Raw genomic sequence first — 9,215 nt, 5'->3', positions numbered from 1 at the left:
GAGCAACCATTTCCCAATAAAACACACCAAAACTCAAAGTCACCTCTAATTTATAGCTGTATCTTCACTAGAGCTCGGCCACCCCTTAAAACCCTTGCAGTTCCTTAAATGGCCTTGAAGTCACATGTAAAGATTATAACTCATCTAACCCGTAAGCAGCGTTTGGCCTCTCACCAGCTACAGGCACTGGGCTACCACTGGAGGTGGGAGTCCTGGTCGCCACGCTGCATCACACACCCAGCCAAAAAAAAAAAGTCAGGGCTCAAGTCCTGATTAGCAGCTTTTCTAAATCTTATTGCCTTCATGTGAAATCAGTCCTGGAAAAAAATCACAATGCCTGTTCTAGGAATTTTTGAGGCCTCAAAAAGCTGGTTTGTGTCCTGCCCATCTCTAATTTTCCACCTCCTGATGTCTCTTTTCTCCCTGCAGAATTGCAGCCCCTAAACATATCCATAGGACCTCTGCCAGCAAACAGCAGCCTGCCAGTCTCTTCACACTGACATGCAAATCTGCAGGGAGTGACCAGGAAAACAGGAGTTTGTTGCTCTGGGAAACATCTCAGGATGCCCTTTGGGAAGATGCTATGTTCTCTGGTACCTGCAGTCTCCAAGGATGCGGTGTTAGATACGAGCTGGAGCATGCAGTAGGAAGAGGAGGGAGCGATGTGTAAATTCACTCAGGAAGAGCTCAGAATTAATTGCTCACAGAAATGGGGGAAATGATGGAACATCAGAGCCAGGAAATTAGTTCCCTCGTTGTTGCCTGCTGGCAGACAGGACGGGTGAAAGAGTCACCTGCCATGTGGACATGCATCCGGAGAGCTGAACTGCACAGATTGCCTGCCACCATTTTAAGATGCAGAAAAATTGGAAAGCAAGCTGGAGAGCTGCCTGGCACACTCACCCAGACACAGATCTTTATGTGGTCCCTCGCTGGGATATCGATGTGTTTCCCATCCAAGATAATTACACCTTGTTTTCCTTTCCATCCCCTCCTGCACCCATGCATGGGTGCATATGAGACCTGCCTAAATGAATGGGAGCTGTGCAACATAACACCCACCGCCGGCAACATATCTGCAGGAAAATGGTTGCGTACCTAGATCCTCCCATTTTTAAATGAGCCACCTCCTACAGATGCAAGAGCGAGCAGCTCTGTCCCATCGGCCTTCCTGCTACCCAGGGAAGGATCCCTTCAAAGCATCCTCCCGTCTCGGTGTTGTTTGTCAGCTGAGCGCTTACCCAGCGCGTGCAACCCAGATTTGCAGTGATGCCGAAGTACTTTGCGACAGGGCAAGGGGCAGAGACCTGCAGCTGCCTCCAGACTACCATCAGCACAATTTACTCCTCACCGTGGGCAGCTTTAGTCCCCACGCAGGGTGCGATGGGGAGCGAAAACAGCCCCGGGGAGGCACAAACTGGGAAGCAGCAAAGGAGATGGCAAGGGACTCGTTGAACTCTGCTCGAAATGTGACCTAATTCTTGCAAACGCCCTGTTCCCTCGCAAAGACGTCTAGGAAGGAGTTTGCCAGATGGCAAAAGGAGAAGATGAATAAATCCGATACGGCACATCTGCAGCTGCAGAGAGCAAACAGCATCCGTGCGTGGCTGGACTGAAAAGGCATCGCTTTGGGGCAGAGCTTGGCAAAGAAAGCAGACACAAGCAAATCAAAACCCCAAAGGTTTCTATTACAGCCCCCCTGTGAAGAGATCTGAGACCCCGGCTGGGTAAAAACAGGCGAGAGGGGACTGGAATTAAATAAAAGCAGGGACAGCTCAGCCACGATGTGATTCAAACTGCATCAGTCCCAGCTGGATGCCAGCACTGCAGCGTGCTTGGACAAGGCAGAAGTGTTAATAAGGGACAGAAGATCATTGAAAAGAAAATTGTGTAGCCAGATAAAAGAATGTGAAAGAAAGCGAAGGCAGAGAGTAAGAAAACAGTGAAAGGCAACAGAAAGGGAGATACTGGGAGAGGTGGTGAAGGTTAAAGCTTAAAGCCATTGCACCAAAAATGGAGCACAAAGTGGGCAAAACTCCATGGGAAATTTTAATGGGGGAAAGCAGGGTAAAATAAAAACCTCACAGCTGATGCAAAGCAAAAAAAAGCAGGCAGGCAATGAAATGCTCCATGAAACCACCTCCATCCCTGCATCGAAGAGGGGGTGACACCCGCACGACCGGCCAGGAGAAGTACAGGCAGCCCCTGCCCTGCCTGCAGGTACCTTAGGGCTGTGCCATTAATATTGCCCCTTGGGAGCCAGGCAAAATTAAATCTTCAAATCCTGGGAGCTGCCCCTTTTTATTTCTGCAATGATCGTTCTTTGCACAACTGCAGGGCTTCTCAGCTAAAGAAATTGCCATTTTTTCCCAGGCCCTTTTAAGGGGAGCTGGTGCAGGTGGAGGAAGGGCATAGTAAAAAAACCAAACCAAAACAAAAACCCCAAACCAAACAAAAAACTTCCCAGAGGTTTGATTTTGGGGTTGTTTTTTCCCCTCCATCAAGCTGCCATTCAGCAGTGAGTGGAGCAAGGGCACATCTCGGTGGCAGAGGGAGGAATGTCACCTCCCCAACCCTGAGGCTGGGCTTGCCCTTGCTGTTCATACCCATGTCACCTATTAAAATAAGTGGCATTTATTTGGGGATTCGTTGATCTTCAATACCTGGAGCTGGAAGAAATGTCTCTGACTGATGGTGAGGTTATTGGGGACACGAAGCTGCGAGGGTTGGGCAGGAGCAGATGTGGTAGGTAGTTTCATCTGAAAAGACAGAAGGAAGATTAGTTCGTCATCTTGACACCGTAACACTGCACTCTTTGCTTTTTAAATTAGGTTTGGGAAGTGTCATTGTTCATATTGATATTTACTTTTTCTTCTTTCTCATACTTATCACCCGTTACAATTTTTACCTGCTGTTAGCTTCCTCCCCAGCACTCCAGCCCTGACTCTCTTTCCTGAGCAAACATTTATGATTTCTGCTAATCTTCAGCCTCCCAATCAATCCTAAAAGTTGCATTTTGTCAAAAGTCATACTTTGGGCCGGGGGACAAGAGCAAATTCAAAACCTGGTATTTACTGACCTTTAGCAATAGAAATACAGCTCTGATGTGCTGCAAGCCAGCATCTCCCCAAGCTCTGCAGAAGCGACCTTGAATGGTGAAGCATTTCAGCCTGCTCTGTAAATCCTCACCCATGAAGGAGAATGCTTTGGGAGGGCTGTGAGAAGCTGCTGTTGGGTTTTTGGGGAGCAGCCTTCCCACCTGAGAGCTTGCACAAGGGATTTGTGGTGTTAAATGGGAGAAGAGAGGCAGTAATTGGGTGGGGGGAGTCCTCGTGGATGCAGGGACAAGGGTTGTGGGATGCTGCTGCTGCCCTGGCCTTGGGGACCAGCCATCCCATGGCATGGCCAGACACGTCTCAGGTGTACAGAAATGTCTTAGGTGTACAAAAATGAACCCCAGGAAAAATTTGGGAACACTAGGTGGTGCTGAGGGCTCGCAGAAAGGCACCCACGTCACTGCCAAGGGATGCTCAGGGGTGCGAGGGTGCAGGCCTGGGGGACGGGGGGCGCTGCATCCCCATTTGGGGGCTGGCTTTCCACTAAGTGGAGCCCAGTTGCCAGCCAGCCCCACGCTGCCGGCGAGAAGCTCCTTGTGTCACTTTGTCACAGCCCTCCCTCTGCTAAAGGCACTTTGCAGCAGCTGGGCTGCGGCACTGGTTTTAGAAAGACCAGCTCTAACCTGGTCCTTTCCCCTCCTTTTCTAGGGTTGTACCAGACATCACATCCCTGTTTTACCAATGGGGAAACTGAGGCACAAGGCGAGGCGTTATGCGGGGCAGTTTCCATCCCCACCCGCTGTCCCAACCCACCTGGCAGCATCGCTTTTCCAGCGAGGAGGTAGCATCGCCTTTTGGTGAGCCCTAAAACAAATGCGAAGGGGTTCAAACCATCCTTTAAAAAAACAGCAAAAAAAAAGGATTGCAGCAAAGTGCCTCTTTTCAGCCACCGATCTCTGGTGCTGCAAATTTTGCATGCACCGATGAGTTTTCCAGCACCCTTAGCCACCTCTGTGAGAAATGAGGGGGCTGCTAATTAGGGTGAAACCCATGTGGGGCTGCTCCCCCCCTCTCCCCCAGCCCCCTTCGCCCACCGCCTCCCATCCCTCCCTGCCACCCGTGGGCTCCGGTTACGCCACGGGTCTGTAAACAGCGTCTAAAATAATTGCGCAGTTGTCACCGTTGGGGAGGGGAAGGGGGGGGACACGACTATTTTAAAACTCCCGGCTTAGCCCAAAGGGCCGAGGGGATTGTGGCACGGCCCAGCTGTCCCCGCCGAGAGCGGGCGGATGCTTCAAAGTACCAGGCGGGATGCCTCAGCGCCAGCCTGTCCTCGCTGTTTCGGCTGAGGAAGGGAGCCAGGCTGGCCGGGGACGAGCTAATGGTGTTTTGACGTGTTGTTTCAAGAGCAATTGCTGGAGCTCTGGAGATGCGGGGAGCAGCTGGAAGGGACCTGGGGTGATGGAGGGAGGATGGGTGAGAGGTGGGGGGGAGGTTGGGACAAGGATGCAGATGTGGCAAGGTTGCGCATCCCATTTGACTTTAGAAACTGAGGGAAAAACCCAAAGCAGAGGGATGCTGCAGTGCCTCTGCTCAGGTGCTGCAAGCCCTGGATGGTTGCAGGCACAGAGACACGAGCCCAAAGGGAAGTGCATCTCACCGTAGCTTTTCTCCTTGTCCCGTACCACTTCTGACAGTGACGCAGACGATATCTCCTCTCCCCGGGGCAAAACTCAAGAGTCTGGAGGAAAAGGGAAACACATCTCCTAATCCCACAGGACTACCAAACTTTGACCATGCCTTGGTCATCGAGGCAGGGCTTCGCCATAGCTCCAGGCCAAAAGACAATCCTTTTTTATGCTGCCTATAGTGTAAGAGCTGGTGATGAAAGCGTTATTGGTGAAGGAAAAGCCAACCTGTCATTCCCTTTGGTTAGCGTGAGGCTGGATGGCCGGGAGAAGACAAGTATGCTGTCTTCATCTTGGCCTCTTGCTTGTACTCTTGCTCTGCCTGCACGCAAACAGGATTGCTGCTCCTCCTGAGGGTCACCTATTGCTGAGCCTGGTGAAAAGGGGATGCTCAGCTGGGGCAACTCTTCCAGGCTCTCTGCTTTATTTTGCATCATTTCTCCACAAGCCATTAAAGCATGCTGCCTGCACGCTTCCCACAATTAGATTTCCAGGGATTGTGCATCCATCCTGGTGACCTTCCTGTCCCCTACACGGTCCCACTGCCTTGGCCATTGAGGTGAAATTACCCCCTGAGTCAACCACCCCAGGAGATGAACAGCCTAATAAATAGTAGACCCTCTTGTCCGTATGCTTCTTGTTCCTCCAAATAACCCTCCCTTCCCTTTCCCAGAAATACTGGGCACTAGTTAGCCCTGAACTTTGATTTTGGGGGGAAAAAAACCGAACATAGTCAGCATGCTGATCCATTGGGCATTGCCACTTTTCGCAGCTCTCACTCATCGCTCACCTCATGCCTGCACAATGCGGGGGTTACACATGAGGATGGAGTTAGCTCTTCCACCGCCACATGAATTAAGAGAAGTGTGATGAAGGAAAGCAGTATTTCGTCACACCCTCTCTTGCGGTGCAGACACCCATCCGTCTCACACCTCGGCTCCATCAGATATACCCACCCGGCTGGACCAAGCCACGCACGGGCAGACGTGTGGGATGCTTTCGGCCTTGCACCCAGTAGGAATGACTTCCCAAAAGCCATGTGTCCTCTTTCCATGAATAATCAACTATTTAAGGTCTCATGCAAAGACTGTCAAGGGTTTTCCCGCACGTCCTGTACAACAGGCATATCCGGATAACCATGATGTGTTATCCTGACCTTTTGGTTAAATGGGGGGAGGTTTTGCAAACCGAAACGGGGCTTTACCTAAAGCCAGGACAAACCATTTAGGAACTGCAACGCCCATGTCGGAGAGGCCAAAGTCTTGGACCCCTTGCAAGGTGAACCCAGAGTGATTCCCAGCGCCAGGCAAGAGCCGTCTTTCAGCAGCTGCGAGCCATCTATTAGAGGGCTTTGAATGCTTCTGCAAAAGCCGAGACTGGGGGATGGAGGCGGAGGAGGCAGACAAATGTGAAAAAAAAAAAAAATTGTGTTAATTACGGGTCCATTTGTATGACACGAAGCTGCCCCGGTCCGTCATCTCGTCCCCCCAAGCTGCGGTTTGTCGGGTCTTAGGCTTTCATGCCGGGGTCCCAGCGGGACCCATGTTTCTCCGCATCGCCATAGGGACGGCAGCTGCAGCTGACTTCTCCTGTTAGAAGGGACCGCCGGCGCTCCAGAAACCATTTCGGCAGCATTTGTCGCAACAGCTTCTGCTAATCTCTCTTTCATTTGTAATTATTTTCTCGCCCAGGCACTCCGACACCGGAGCCACCCTTCCAACCCGCCCCTGCAGCTGCACGGGAGCATCGTCGGCCGCGCTTGGGGACGTCGTGGTGAGATAAAAAAGGATGCAGGGGCAGGAGCGGAGACGGTCTTGCGAGGAGGATGGTGGGCTTCAAACGGGCTGGGGCTCCTCCGAAGGCAATTGAAGTGGGCCGAAGGATGGAGCCAGCAGCCTTTGAGACAGCCCGCGCCATCTCGGCCAAGAATAATTGAACAACTATTTTATCTGGTGAACCAACAGCTGTAGGGAACAGGCGATTTCCAGAGGATTAGGGGAGAGCTGTGAAAGGGAGCTCCCACGGGAAGCCTAAAACCCTCATCTTGAATTCAACTGGCCAAGAACACATGTTGGAGCCTTTGACTTACTTTTTAAGCAACTTTTCTCCCCCCACCCCCTTTTTATCCAAACTACTCCGCAAACCAAAAAAGTTTAAGTTGTTGAAGCACAAGGCAGGAAAAATAGGGTCCATGGGAGAAAGACAAATTATTTAGTGGCAGCTGATTTCTAAATGGGCTTTTCCTATTTTATTTTGATCTAATCCTGGCAGTAGTAGTATAAATTTTTTCCCCAGCACTTCCGTTCATTAGGTTTTAACTTTATAGCAGTCACCAGCAAGGCAAGGAAGCCAGAGAGATGCCTTGTCAAGCAAAGCTTGACACCACAACGTGAAGCTGGGATATGCTTTACCTTTGCAGCCACTTCACATTGCAGCCTCTTCTTCCTCTGCCATGGCACAAACACCCAAAACAAACACTCTACACCCAGCTGCTGTTTTGCCCGGGGTAACGTCAAAGCAGATCTAATCCCAAACCCCTCAGTTTTTGATTGCATATGAATAGATACAATTAAAGATGAAGATAAGGTGCCTCGGGAGTGGGTTACAGCTCAGCTGTGGAAACTGCTTCTACATCTTGTCCCACGGAGTGCTCCAACCTCGACCTGAAGGATCATGTCTGGGAGAGATCATCCCGGCTGTGCCCTGCACCTCCCTTCCCCAAAGGCAGATGCTGCACCAGCTCTGAACCAGTCTCTCCTAAAGCCTTTCTGCAAAACTGTTGGCTTTTGCTCAGACACAGATTACAGCTTTTTCTGGCATTGTTTGCAACGTCAGGAGCCTTCGGTAGCCAGGGCTTACATTGCTCAAAAGTCAAGTGACACGGAGGTGGCACTGTGGAGTTGGAGATGCTCAGGGAAAGCCTCCAGCACCCACTATACCCTCTCTCAAAACACCCGCAGACCGCCTCGAAACCATCCCAATCCATCTGTAGACCATCTCAAAACCATCTCAATTCATCCGCAGACTACCTCAAAACCATCTCAATCCACCTGCAGACACCCACAGAGGAGTGAAACCCTGTGAGCATCACCAGGGATGAGCTCACCCTGGCAAGAGAGACGTGTCTATAAGAGCTGGGATGAGCTGCTGGCTTGACCTCCCTCTCTCTCCCTTCACTATAGAGGCAATGCAACCAGCTTTGATCAAACATCTCATTTGCAAACAGCCGCATGAGATAAAACCCCTTTTCCCAGCCATCGGCAGACTCTGGTCACCCATGTGGCCAGGCACAGCAGACCCCCGCAAACCCAACGCCAAAATCATATACATGTATTCACCCCCAAAACAGCCCAAGTTTGAGGTTCTCCCTGTTCTCCATGCAACGTGAAACAGTGCCTTAGCTTAAACCACCCCGTATTTAAAGATGGAGATCTGGTGGTGTCAACACACTGGTCACCACAGGTTTCTTCCTAGCCCTGGTCTGCAGGAGATGAGAGGACAGAGCTGGTAGAGAGCGCTAAGCTCAGTGGCACCCTCCCTTCCCTTCACACCAGCTCCAGATCTGTCCTCAGACTTAATTTGGATCAAGAGAGAGAGACAGAGTTAATGATCTAATCACTATTTTTAGAAAACTAGTCCTCTGTTGAGTATGTATTTGGCAATCCCTACAGCTGCATCACCAGCAATGAAACCTTTGGGGATGGGTTTTGCCTAAGTCCAGTCACTCAGCAAGAGAATAAACTTTTAAGCCCTTCCTTTGCTGGTACAAAACTATTCTTTACTGCCTTTTCACCAGAGCATTATCCAGGCTAGTTTTAAATTCATAGGCAGTGAGAGCTCCCTGTAAAATTATGGCAATTTCTAATTTTTTTTATTGCAGAGGGAAAAAATGTGACAATTTCTGGAGGCGAGATTTGCTGGGGGTTATTAAACCCAGTGGTCTGGGGGCAAGTTTCGGTTTAGGGAGGTTATAAAACACTGACTGCTGAAAGCTGTACAATTTACCAGAACAAAAAAAAAAAGATTGCTCTGTGCCATATATCTCAAGGATGCACAGCTCAAAATTGTCCTTTTCTTGCTCTCCTTCCCTGGCATTCAGTGAATCTGCGGTTTCTGCTGGTTCCCAGCTTGTAGGAAGAAGGGGTGAGTGTGGAGGGGCTAAAGACCCTCAAAGCCTTGGACGAGTCACTCAGCATCTAAAAACATTATTGTCAGCTTCTAGATTTGGTGGATGGGGGAGAGGTGATTCCTAGAGAAAGCCAAGTTCAAGGCAGTTCTAGCAGACTTCAGTACGTAAACCACAGTTCAAGTGGAAAAAAGGGGGGGAAAACCCCACCTTTTAAATTATGGGCTGACGAGAACTTAACAAAAGGAGTCTCATTTGTTGGTTTGTTTTTTTTTTTAAAGTACTATTCAATCATTCCACTCACTGGAGAGACCTTAAATTGAATCTCAGCCCTAGAAAATGCAT

Source organism: Harpia harpyja, chromosome 4 (genome assembly GCF_026419915.1).
Source record: "Harpia harpyja isolate bHarHar1 chromosome 4, bHarHar1 primary haplotype, whole genome shotgun sequence".
Lineage (NCBI taxonomy): Eukaryota > Metazoa > Chordata > Aves > Accipitriformes > Accipitridae > Harpia > Harpia harpyja.
This window is presented reverse-complemented; position numbering follows the sequence as displayed.